Source organism: Anas platyrhynchos, chromosome 1, assembly GCF_047663525.1.
Source record: "Anas platyrhynchos isolate ZD024472 breed Pekin duck chromosome 1, IASCAAS_PekinDuck_T2T, whole genome shotgun sequence".
Taxonomy (NCBI): domain Eukaryota; kingdom Metazoa; phylum Chordata; class Aves; order Anseriformes; family Anatidae; genus Anas; species Anas platyrhynchos.
In genome coordinates, this window is record NC_092587.1 from 92,470,517 (window position 1) to 92,484,127 (window position 13,611).

The window sequence follows — 13,611 nt, forward strand, 5'->3', positions numbered from 1 at the left end:
TGCCTCTGAGGTAGAAGAAATACTTATTAAAACTGAATTCTGGATAAGAGTGCCTCCTTCAGGTCACTGCAGATGATAGTTTTGCTTGGTGAACCTCCAAGCTATTTCAGAGAATCTTAACAAGCTTCAAGAATTCTGACCACTTTGAAACACATTTTTCATAGTGTTTAACAGCTGCCCTTCCCACTTGTCATTTACTGTTCTCTAGTTCAGGAGAGCATTGTTATTCCGTATCGGACTGATGCAGTGCAGTAGAGGAAGCCAAACACCAGAAATAGTAAATGATTTACAGACTACCAATGGGATGCAGATTCTTTCTTAACACCTAGGAAAATAAATGTTGACTTTTTTTTTTTCTTTTACAAGCTGTTTGCAACACCAGAGAAAATCCATGGCTTATAAGTCACAGAAAATGTTTATCAGCTCTTGGAACATCAAGTATTAGCTGTCTTCAGACACAACACTTCAGTAATTAAAAACTTCATTTACTGGTTCAAAAGGTAACAAGGCATCACAAACAACTTCTATGATATAATTGCATAATGTATCCTTAACTGCTATGACAGGCCATACATTGTGTCAAATCTTTTAAGAACTCCGTTTACACCCTATTCCAATACTGAGAATAAAATACATTCAGATTTAAACCTGAGAGTCCAAGAGCTGGGAATCTTGGGCTAGATCTAAAGCTTTTATACTTCATTTCCTTCCCTGGAAGCAAGGCAATTTCTGTACACTTCAAATACTCACCAAGTACATCGTTTCTAGGGCACTGATTCAGTTCTGTCATAACATCTAAAATTATAGTTACAAGTTACATTCCAGATTTCATGTGAGAGTTTTTAAATTTGTGATGAATGCTTAACTCTATTTCACCAGCTTGTTTTTCAGAAAGAAAGGGAAGCAAAACCTTCTGCAACACTCCTCCTCAGGCACTCACAACAAAGTAGTTTTCAGACATCTATAATAAGGGAGCATGGAAACAAAAAGCAATTGCAAACCAGCTGCTTTCCATAGAAGCCGAAACATTCAGACCCCTAACTTAAAAATCATTTTTCATTCATTGCAGTGATTACTCCAGATACTTCTGCAAAAAGACTTATTTCAGTCCCTTTATTTGGTTTTACATTCTCCCAACACACCCAAATTAGTCACCTCTAAGAGGAGGGACATCAGACACTTTTGTTGTCTCTCAACCTCTGGTGAAGAAATCTTTAGTTAGTTTTGACTAAAAAATATGCAGAAAAGGCACAGTTTTCTTGAATCAAGCAACTAGTAAGTATAGGACAGTTTTCAGCTGTAATATTTGAGCAGTTGAATGTGAATTTAAATTTTCAAAAATATTCAGGAGCTTAAGGAGCACAAGGATGTTTTCCTGATATAAAGTATCTCACAATACCTCAGGTGGCAAAAACCTCTCTGAACTAGTACTTGGAAGCACCCTTTGCAGCTCCACATTACATTTGGGAAACCATTAACTTACTTTGAAAATAATTCACTATAAAACCTCCTAGCCCTCGGATAGCTTGGAAAAATGCAATACTTCCCTCAGCATCCAGAGAAGCCAGGAAACATTCAAAGGACTTTCCCACAAAGATGCTCACTTGGAGTGAGGTCTCTCAAATCCTTCTCTAATATTAATCCAAACAGAGTAGTAATTTGTAATTTTATTATCTCATTATGATGTGCACATGTGTAACCTCCCTCTGAGGCGTGACCATGAAGGTGGCAGCTGCTGCTTTGCCTGCAATTGTCAGTGCTAGTGGAAGTACTCCAAAAACCATCAAGTACTACTGCACTTGACTCTATGAAAAGGCATGTTACACAATCTTCCTTCAACGGATGGAGTACAGAAAATGACTTTGAGTATCCAGCTCTGGTGTTTAATCTATATCAACTTCAATCCATTTCTGAATGTGGAAGGTTTAGTTTTTGTTATACTAGTTGTTGCTGTACAACAGTTGGACAACTATTTAACCTCAGTCTGCTCTCAGGTGGCTCTTGAGGCAGACAAGTGCTACACAATATTAATAGTGCTGCTTCCCCCATCCTAACAAGCAGGCTTCTAATCACAGCTATTTTAAAGCCACTAGAGAGTAACACTAGTGAGTGATGACACCAGGATATAAATGATGCTCTAACCTACTGTGAAAACTTAGGACCATGAAACAGTATCTGAAGAGCTATAAAATCAGCATAACAACAAACCTGGACCTTTTAAGTGATATGTGCTTTGTATTTCTACAGACTATATGACAACACAGGCATTTCCCAGCACAGCCTATGTTAAATATGGTACATCTGCAATGCTTGCTTTACGTTTGATTTCATGTCTCCCTTTAAGGTCGAATTTGACATCTACTGGAACATGTTAAACATGTTCCAGTAGGAGAAACTAACCTTGTCACCTGAGCACATGCAGGCTGGCACTAAACACAACATATCCAATAGTAATGGGAAGTAAAGTCTGAAAGCAATCTTCTGAGTGGTGGAGTCTTCTTGGAAGTGAAGAATCTTCAGCCAAGGAAAAGGGGACTTCATGCTTGCCAGGTAGCATACCTAAAACCACCTTCATATCTGGAAGCAAACCACAATTAGATATATGATAGGATTTTGCTAACCTCCATTTACAAGCTTTTCTCCTCAATATACAGTTAAAAAACAGGATGTTTACACAAGAGGAAAAAAAATACAATTATTTGGCATCCAACGAATAAAAGCTAAATTCACCATAATATTAAATCTTCAAACTTGCAGGAGTAGCCATGCAAGTTTGAAAACCTGAAATACTGAAAACCTGTTTATCCACAGGCTGACACTCAGTGCAACCATGAATAATTCCCGAGTTTGCCCACATTCTCATACAACTTTCCTGTTTTGGCACAAAGGTGTCCTCTAGTCATGGGTTTATAGCAGGTAGAAACTTTGCAGCTGCTGGAAGTTTTGCCACTGGCAGAGTTGTGAATAGACCATGTATTTCACATATCAGTTCACTGAAAGTGACTTCTTATTTACCAAAATAGCATAAGTTTGCGTCTTGGAAAAAAAGTCTTATATTCCCTGCCACACTTGTGCTATACAACTGGCAGTCAATGGTTGTACATGTACGGCTATGGGCTTAGAGTTTGCAAAGGTGTCCTAAGCCCTGGCAACGCCTTTCCTTTTTAGTACTCTTAGATTTTAGCAAGGTGCTCTGAAACAAAAACAAAAAACAAACAAAAAGACTTACAAAGAAAAAGTGCTTACAGTTGCTGCTTAGAGGTGTTGATTTTTTTTGTAACATTTTTAACAAAGATGTGCATTTTCACTTCCTTCCCAAACTGTGGATCTGATTTGCCACAAAGAAACCTTCCAACTGCTCTTTCCCTTTCCTCTCTGGTAACCTGGGTTTGTGTTCTGCTTGTAACTGGAGTCATAGCCTTAAGCTGCATCTGAATTTTCAGAAGTTCAGTTAGTTCACACTAGAATCTTTATTGTGGAAAATCTCTTAATACAGGTGTGATTTACAGGTATAGGTTTGCTGGTTTGGAGTTAGACAGCTAGGAAACTCTGTATAGTTTGCATCTGAAAGGAACATTGTATTGCTTCAATGTGTTTCCCTCCACTAAAGGACAATTGACCTAGTCAGCTGGAAAAGAAGAGGATGGAACAAGTCACTAGACAGAAAAGATGTGGACTCAAATATAAATCATATTCCTATGCTGACATTGTTGTCTTGAGTGCAACTCATTTTTCTCTGTCTCAGTTTCCTATGTGGAATGGGAGGCAAATGCTATGTAGATACTTTGAGCTACACAAATATAGTCATTAGAATAAAAAGAAAAACGGCAAAACCCCAAAAGTTATTGGATGCACAGGATGCTTACCAGAAAATTCTGCTGCAAAGGAGTTCCGAGGAGGAGGGGCTCTGAGGTAACAGAAGTACCCCACAACCTCCTTGTTCTTAATAATTAAGTTGTAGGACACCTTGAAAAAGAGAGATATGCAATCAGAATCACATTATTTTAAAAAATATTCAAATTGCAGAGCCCAGATAGACACCTTTCTTAGTTTAGCTGAGAAAGAAAGATCAAAATACTGAGAAAAGCAGAAATTCATAAGAACTTTCATGCAAGATGATACTGAAATCAAAGTCTCCGGTGGATTTAATACCACTGGGAGAATCTTCCCAAGTCTAAAACGGACACATCTGAGTGATGGCCATTATGAAGATAACTAGAGGCATTACATTCCTGGCTTCTTGTCAGACTTCCAGTGCTTTATACTTCTCTTCACCTCCGCTCCCCCCCACCTCCCTCATACTTCCAACAGTTCAAAAGCATTTATTTGGCTTTTGTTATTGTGCCAGCTACTTATTCATGGTGTTATCTAATAGGATTAGGAGGACACGAAAGGTGGAGATGCACTGCTCCTGTAATACTCTGTGAGAATCAATATTTTCTGTGTAACACCTTAGTGTTTTATTTCATTTTTACACCAATTTATAATGGAATGATTCCTCCTCTCCTTTCCTTCCTCACTTCCCCCTATGTCTAAAGAGCTGCATGTCACCTTGAAAAACAGCGTGTGGGATCTGACTGAGACAAGCAGGAGAGAAAAGCTTTCAGGAGCAGATTTGTGGTCACTGTGGGAATCAAAAGCATAAATCTGAAAAGCACAGGATTAACTACAGTCTCAGATTCTAATGTGAGAACTAATACAACTGTATGCTTTTCTAAATTCTTGTTAAAAGTAAAGCTAATTTTCTTCTTCAAAGTGGCAAAAATATCAGGTATTTATCATCGCATCTCAGAAAAAATTTAAAACGAGCCTGGTATCTTTGCAAGAATCTTGCAGTTCAAGTAGCTACTTCATTAATTCTAACAGTAAATAGTTCCTAAAAAGTTGAGTAGTCAGATACTTAAAAAAAAAAAAAGCAAAAAAAACAAAAACAAAACACAAAACAATGAAGCAACAACTAACAACAACACACAACACAAAAGACTGCACTGCCTTCTAGTTCATTAGAAACATCCCATGACAGAAACATACAGATCTATCTACACAACCCCCTAAAGAAATTAAGTCGTATTACCTAATAATGCTGTGACAGCCTTATTGATGTTCCCAAATGCAAACAAAATGACAACAGATATAAACTAGTGTTCTGGCTGAGTACACACCTTTACAACAGATAGGTCTGAAAGCCTTCATTTCCCCTCCCCCCCCAAGAGGATTTGGACACAGAACATTTGGAGGACAAGAAAAAGCAGGGAGTGTAATATTTTAAGAGATGCAAAGGTAATGGCAGGTGTGCTTCACAGGAGGCATTGCTTACTTGATTTTTTTCTCAGCTGCTTTCAGATATAAAGCAGAGTACATTGACTTAGGCAAGTGGCCAGGATTCAGTTGGCTTTTGCTCAGAGTAGCAACTAAATAGGCTTGACCTGATGTACTCAGGAGTCTCTTCCTGTCATACTTAACTACTCACACATGACACAAGTCAGTGCTATCAGGAGGCAGCCTTAGTCCCATGCTGCAGATATGTGCCAAGAGCTCTTAGAGAAATGAAACCAAACTCCAGGTGCTCAGTCAGGGGAGCTCCAGCTTCAGGCTGTGGTTGAGAAGGCTTAACTCACTAATTCACTGGGTCTGTTAACGTGCACATGGATTACCATGAGACAGAAAGAGCAGCTTTCACTTATATTGGCTGGTTTGCATCTTAGCTTTAAATGTATCCTGAGGCTTTTATGAATTCTGGCTTTTTCACCCTTTCCCATTCTCTACTCTGTTTTAAATCTCTTTTCACAGGTGCATGTTGCTGGATTTTCATCTCCTACTTTCCCAGCTATAATTTTGACCTACATACAGGGAAATGCAATGGTCAAGATGAGCAGCTAGTGAAATGCACAAGCTGCTAGAATAAGCTGAATTACGCAAACTGAGTTAGGTAAGAAACCTGCCTTTTGCCTACTTAGTCTGGCAGCTCCCACATCAAACAGCTCAATTTTCTATCTGTAGTAAGATGCTTAGCATTGTTCTGAAGTAGATATTCCCATCCATCCTCCTCCCCCATTCTTTGGGAACAGTCGGCTTGAAAGAGTGATAACATCCTGCATCCATCTCCCTCAGCCTCTCCATTATGCCATTTTATTAGCATCTGTGATGTGACTGAAACATTCAGGGTTTCATTCATAACCTGTACAAAACCCAACTACAGACGTTGCTGATAAATGAAGCTCCAAGTTCTACTTGAAACATTATTACATAATACATCAGTTTTATGTCAAAGGTACTGATGTTTTTATGGCCTCTCCATTCAGAGTAATGGGTCTGTACTCACAAGGGCTTCATAATTTGAAATGCAAGCATCTCTTAGATTGACAAAGTCATTTATAAAACCTGCACCATGAGTCAAGGCTAGTTATGCAAATTGGAAGTTTTTCTTGAAGTGAGAATTGTTGTCGCTTTCCTTTGACAATTTGTGGTCTGTATGTTCTCTGGAGATACTCCTAATCCCTAACAGTATCATCAAAACAAAATTATGCTAACTATGGCATTTTTGATTTGTAATCCTGCCAATTAAATTTGAGCAATGGCTTTTTGCATATGGACACATGTAGCTTAATTTCCTGAGCATTTCCTTTCTCATGTCTTAGCCAATATGAGATCCCACAAATTCTGAGGCACAGCACCTGCAACAGCTGTTCTGGGTTGTGCTTTAATGCAAGTTCCTTACTTGGCCCAAAATATTCTGAGAAAAAAGGATGAAATTATGTGAAGAGTCTTCAAAGAGTATTTTTAAACCCCTCTAGTGCACCTCAACAACACTTTCTTAAGCTAAAGAAAATAAGTTAAATACTACTAAGGAGTAGTGTTTTTTTTTGTTTTGTTTGTGTTTTTTTTTTTTTTTGTTGTTGTTGTTGTTTTTTTTTTTTTGATCCAAAATGTGTTTTTAAATGTTTCTTATATAAATCTCTCTGGCAGGTGAAAAAATAAGGAACATTTTTCTAATTCATGAAGGTGACTGGTTGCAAGCAATGCAGGATTTGATGAATTAACTCAGACTCTGTATAAGTCCAGTTCCTTCTTAAGGTTCCTTCTTTTCTTCTGAAATTCTTGTCCTGTTGCTTTGCCAAAGTCCTAATAATCTGAACAAAGAGGCACCCTTGCAATGTTTATACCAGACATAATGCTGCTTTTTCTATTTCTGTCCTTGTTACCTAAATAATATAGAAGTACACTACAAAATTAAAGTTGTGTCTTAAAAATTCAGTGTGAAAAAAGTGTTTTGCAACGCCGTTCTGATCCTGAAAATGGGGAAAAACAGTTCAGACAGTTTATCAATATAAAACGCTTGACCCTAAACCATTGGGCAGTACATTGCCTCCGGTTTCTCTATGATTCAGTTTTATCTTGTTAATTCTGTTATTCCAGTGTGCCACCAAAAGATGAAATAGAATTTTAAGACATTTCTAGAAAAATGGTTGGAAAGCTCTGAGTCCATCTGAAATCTTAAAATATCTGAATAGGAATGTTTCTGCTAATGATGAAAATAGGGAATAGATTCTCTTTTGACATGAAACTACTTGGAATGGCTCCAAATCAGCCTTTCCTTCCTATCACTGAAGCGTGGAGGATCTTACTAACAACACCTACAAAACTCAGCGTACTCCCCTCCAAGTCTACTGCAATTTCTGGTCTATTAATGAGAGGAGCAACTTTCCATTATTTAAGGTTTTACCCTATTAAGTAGTATGTTTTGATCTTCTTTTACATGCAAAGGGAAGGAAGGTGAGCTTTCAAAATGCTTAGAGCTTTTATATTATCAGAAGATATTATCTAAGAAAAGTGGTTATAAGATTCAAATAATATCAAATGGTCATTCAGAGATTTAAGCACTTTTAGTGTTTTAATATTATTTGACTGTTGTAGAACTTGTTCAGTAGCCATGAGAATCCAGAAGACACGGTAAGAAGGTTATTAAGAGAATTCTAGTAGGCTGATGGAGATAAACTACTTACAACTTTCATTTGAGCATTTGAGTGTTTTATCTTGAGCTGATAGTTGCTTGCTAATGACACTATTCCACAGCATTTGCATTTTAAGTACTGGAAAGGGAAAGGAAAAGAAACCCACATCACCTTAAATGAAAAGGTTTTGACATTAGTATTTTCAAACTTTAAGAAAGGGTTAAAAGAGAAAAAAAACAAATAAACAAACAAAACCCCTTTAACAAATTTTAAAGAGGGGGAGGGGGGGGGGAGGAGGGAAGGTACCATTTATAGTCTAGGTAGCTGTGCTGCTGAAGAAGACAATGATAACTAAAGATACTTTAGCTTAGTGTTTTCCCAAAGAAGATGACCTGAAAATGGCTTAATAGATATTGTTTATGATCTCCACAATCCCCAAACCTTTACATACTAGAGGAACACAACACACAGGACCTATCAATTTTCAGTTTATTTTGAGCTCTACCTACCCTGTGTCTGACACTTTGCAACCACAGATAAGTAAACCTTCCTCCTCCAAGATGCTGTCTACCTTCAGACAAAGGAGACTACTGGGCAGGAAAAGCAATCAAATGTAACAAAGATCTTACTTAAATATAACAGTAGTTGTACATGTAAACAACTGAGTTACTTTGGGAGCTTGACAGGGAGAATCACAGTGCAAAGTATGTGTGTATATACATATATATATATGTATGTATGCATACACACTGTATGTATGCATTTCCTTATATATGCATATAAGGAAATGTATACCAGTCCAAAACACTAAATGAAAAATAGTCACATAGGTACACTGTGTAATATTTAGACTACTCAAGATTCTTGTCCTTTATTCTTATTTCCATGCTTTTGGACTAATGTTTGGCAAACACTCTAATACTTAGATACAGCATCTATTTTTTAAAACAGCACTCCTATTTCTGGTGTCCTGGAAAATTCAACACCCTTGCCTAAACTTTGTATGTAATGACTTAGTTACAATAAAATCTTATTTCAGTTCTTTTAAGGTGTATCTTTGCCACTGCAAGTACAAGATTACACCCTAAATAACTTGATGTTTCCTAAAAATTATTTCCAGCTTCAAATAAAATCTCCATCTGGTAGATCACATTCACAGCCATCAAGAGATTTCTTGATATATGTGGAAATGAATTTTGCAGGACTGAGTAACATGAAGGAAAGATAAATGACCTTGAACTATAAAAGTCATAATATTCTCCTACTTTTCTTGTTCCTTACCAGGAAAGTTACAGATCTACTGCACTTTGTATGGAAAAACAAAACAAAACAACCCCCCCTTAATGATTTAACATTGCATACAAGTAGTGTAAGAAAAAAAAAAGAGTCTTAGAATTTAATTTTGTATAGCAAGTTGCAAGCCAGGCTCAGAGTCAGCAACACAGTTCAGTTTCCTAGAATTAAGCTGGTGCCCAGGTCTTACAGATATAAAGGGAACAGTTATTTAACTGCAAAGGTTGACCTCCTTAAAAATATTATGTAGATTTCAGGCTGCTTTTGTTCTTTGTCCTCAACAAAGAAGTTGCCTTTCCTTTTAATTTTTCTAATGCTAAATAATCTTAACAAGCCATCAACATTTTTTTATATATTTTTTGTTTGTTTCAATCAAAATAACAAAATTCCAAGATGAACCCCCCAAACAACGCAAATGCAAATATGGCCTGCACACTGCACTGACCAGCCAGTTGACCCTGGCAGTAATTTTCAGAGCAGCATATATTTTTTTGACCTACCATCCAGGTCAAGTACTAGCTGGAGTTTTGCCTTCAAGTATGCCTCCATTCCTTAACATGTTTGATTAGATGCCCCATTCTTTTCCATTTGACTTCCAACAATATATAGTAGCTTTTTGAATTATTACTGCTGTTAGAGAGAGCTAAAAAGCAAGAGAAATACTCAGCAGTTACAGACCAAACTTAGCTCCTCTCAGGACAACCTATTAATATGTAACAGTCACTGAGCACCACAAATCACTGCTTTTCCTTTCCCCTTCTCTTAATAGAATGTGTTGTTATTTACTTGCATCAGAAATAACTACCAACTCCTATAATTCCTATTAGTTTCACATCAACCAGCATTCATAAAAGTAGTCAGGAACCGGTGTAATTTACCTGGACTCAGTGGATTTACTCTGCATATTCCAAGGTACACGGGCTGTGCTTTGAACTATCATCTTCCATGCAAGTTTGCATTTGGATGTGACAGTACAATCGTCATTTCTCAGTCACTTGACTGGAGTCTTGACAGGCTAGACACGTTGCACACCATCTAGCATGATAACAGCTAATTGACCAAGAAATTGAAAATTCTTGTGGATCTGTTTAATTTCTGTTCCTAAAATGAAGCAGAAATTGTGTCCCCTTTGGAAGGATTTAAAGTTAACACATAAAACAATTTACTGTTGCTAGCATGAGCAACCTACTGAAAAGTTAGCTGCAAATGGAATTTTTACTGCATTCTAAAAATTTGTTATTCAGGATAGGAAGACCTTCAGAAAACTCAAGGAGAACCAAAAACTCTAAGCAAATAAGAGAAAAAGTTTTTGTTTGTTAGTCCACAGAAGCTTCCCCAAAAACATTAATAAACTTCTAGTCCAAGGTAACAAAAACTTTGAAATAAATCAGTTTTGCACCAAGCTTTAAAACTTGAGTAAGAGTATGGATGTTGCTGGTATCTCCTCAACCATTAGTTAAGATTAGTACCCACCAGTCAACTCCCTAAATTTATGGAGCTCCTTGGTAACAAGTCTGAGCTTGCTTTACTCAGAGCTCTCACAGTTTTCTTCCTGACCTTCAGAGGTGGGTGGACTGCTCAGTTTCTTCCCTGGCTTAAATTACTCTTAGAAAGACTAAAGTGCAAGATAGTGGCTAAAGAGTTCTTAATGTGGGGCCTGTTCCACACAGGAACCATGCTGCCAAGATGGTTATTTTTCCAATACACTCTTATCTTCAGCCACACACTGCTTTCAGCATCAAAAGGACAGCTCAGGTAGTGTTACAAGCAGTCTGCACAACACGGATAGCTAGCTTTTAATTTGTGCAGGAAACTTATAGTCTTCAGCCTCACTCATGTCTAATAGGCATTAAATAGGGGAGAGGTGTACAGGATCAAATTAAGATTTGAAGAGGGTATGGTGAATCATACGAGCTAGAAGTACGATGGTTTAAATGGGTTTATGAGCTGGTCAGGCAACCAGGATCAAGAGACTAAATTATTCACTGTATAGCAGTGCTGTGAACAAGGGTTGGATATCTTGAAAGGCCAATGACCTTTCCTCATTCTTTTAGCATTTATCTTCTTAACCATCGTCTAAATCCTCCAAATTGCCTAGCTGTATTCAACACATTGCACAAACTCCAGGCTCACAGATCTCTGCCACACTTCTGAGACACTGCTTTCACCACTGGGAGCCCCAGAGCTGATCTTGGGAAGCTGACCACCAGTCCCATTATCTAGTGCCTTAGTAAAGGTGCTTTCCACCAGAGTACTCCAACACTTGTTAGGAAATATGAACAGGCAGAGATAGGCAGCATTTTAACCATATTTTATGAGGGAGGAGGAGAAAACTGACACCAGTTCACTGAAGTCTTCAGCAAATTCATTAATATCTCAGCAGGGGCTGACCAGCTATTTCTACAGCACATGCTACCTACATGCAGAAGTTAAGAAAAGGAGATGGTCCAGCCCCTTGAGAGCTAAGCCTGCTAAAAGCAACACCAGAATATTTATTTTTTATTTCTTCCACCCTCCACCTTCATTTTCTGTTTAATTCACCAGACTTCTCTTTTTCCATATCTCTTCACATCTCATTTCAATAGCAATATGTATATGAATCTGTTTCCCTTATTTCAACAGCAATACGAATCTGTTTCCCTTTAGCTTTGAGTACTCCTCTTTTTTTTTTTTTTTTTTTTAAATAGAAGTGTCCCCTTTCATCCAGGTGACTTTGGTGCTATTGACTCTTCCGCTACATATCTTTCATTACCTAATTACTGACCATTGCCACATATTTTCCTACTTAGCTTACATTTATTTAGCATCTCAATTTCATAGCCTCCTGTCTCTTAAGTCCTTGTTCCACTTAGCTTATTCATTTTTCCCTGGAGTTCCACTCCAAGCAATAAATACCTGTTTTTAGTCAATCAGAAAAATACTTGTTTCCTTTGTGCCCGTCCTTCTGCTAAAACCAGATTAAACAACTGTGGCAGTAGCAGCCAGAGGGCGCCACTGAAACGTGGGTTTCTGTTGTGCTCAGCATTGTAAAGACGTATCAGCCTGACTAGTTGTACTTCCAACACACTTCGTCCTTTGAAGAAAAAAGCACAGACCAAAAAGGTGGCAAAAAGTCAACCATTTAAAATGAGTTTCTGCAGAGTAAAATTTATCCACAGCAGTTGAGGGAAGAAATATTTCCAAATGGTGTTGCAACAAGGGAATCTTCAATAACTATTTGATCAAGCGTTTCCAAAAACAAAATATCAAAGCCGTTTTTAATGAAAAGTTTAGTTTTTATTTGAAGTGACCTTTTGATGAAAAACTCTTACAGTAAATGTTGTTACAGACTCTAATTGTGAGCTTTCAAGGCAGGTTACTCAAACAGAAAAAGTGTGTTATTTTCTTTCGCATTGTCATTGTGTAAATACTGAATTGAGAGAAAGAAGTGCCAAGGTCAGCTGGGCAACCCTACACCAGAGCCCGGTGCTGAACAGTATTTATCCTGAGTCTGATAATGATCAGCAGCTAACTTCAGATGCAGACATTTCATCTCTTCTTCTTGTGCCGGGGCCTCTGCCATTTCTGTCACCACCTCCTTTATGCCTGTGTATACAGAGCAGGGATACAAATAAAGAGTCAGGTCTTCCACAAACTTCATGCATGTCAGCAACCAGGAATTCTTAAAGAAAGTGCTCATGTTATCTGGATTGATTTTTTTGACCATAGATATAAATGCAAATATCCATAAAAGTTGCCAATAAATAAGTGAGTAACATTCAAACCAAGTCAACACATGAAGTCTCGCTATCTTACTTGTGCCCATAGCTTGGCAGGACCAGACTTACAATACAACAGAAGCATTTTTTTTTCGGACAACTCATGTTTCAAGACACCGTTTTTAAGATTTGTAGGCTGATGCGTGTAGAACAGAAGAAAAATACACAGCTACACTTTTGTATTTCTGATTAACTTTGTGTTATATCTTCTGTTTCAGTTCAAGAACAAACCCCAAAATTCTACCAAAAAAAGTGTCACGAAGCAGACTATTTTGCACTGCTGTGCCTAAAGCATAATCTCTGCTGTGAGACCTGCTTGAGCTTCACATTTAAAGAAGAAAGACAACCTTCAAACAGAGAGCAGAAAACCCCAAACATGTCTTTTTTTTTTTTTTAAATCTACCCACATTTGTTAGAATAATGAAAAAGTATTTAAATTAAACCATATAATGATTTTCTGCCAGTCACTGTGCAAAGACACAATAGTCACATTATTCATTGCAAAAAAAAAAATACAATACTAATCAGAAACTTTTCTATCTAATGTATAGAAAAGTTTCTAATCCTAAAAATATTTTATTGTAAAATGTTGAGCTTTTCTAGCAACG

General features: G+C 37.4%; 1 long non-coding RNA gene across 6 annotated transcripts in view; it reads right to left on the minus strand.

Moving 5' to 3' along the window:
• Positions 1 to 464: 464 nt before the first annotated feature.
• LOC113842384 (uncharacterized) overlaps positions 465 to 13,611 on the minus strand; it is a 29,885-nt gene continuing 16,738 nt past the window's right edge. The window contains exons 1-4 of one of the 6 annotated variants that reach the window (XR_003494816.3): positions 5,163 to 5,293; positions 4,552 to 4,624; positions 3,867 to 3,966; positions 465 to 2,577 (exon numbers count right to left, since the gene is read on the minus strand). This is a non-coding gene — a long non-coding RNA (uncharacterized lncRNA). Of the gene's footprint in view, positions 2,578 to 3,866; positions 3,967 to 4,551; positions 4,625 to 5,074; positions 5,294 to 5,317; positions 5,413 to 13,611 lie in introns of those variants that run through there. The other 5 variants (XR_003494815.3, XR_011803765.1, XR_003494814.3 and 2 more) reach the window with 5 other exon arrangements.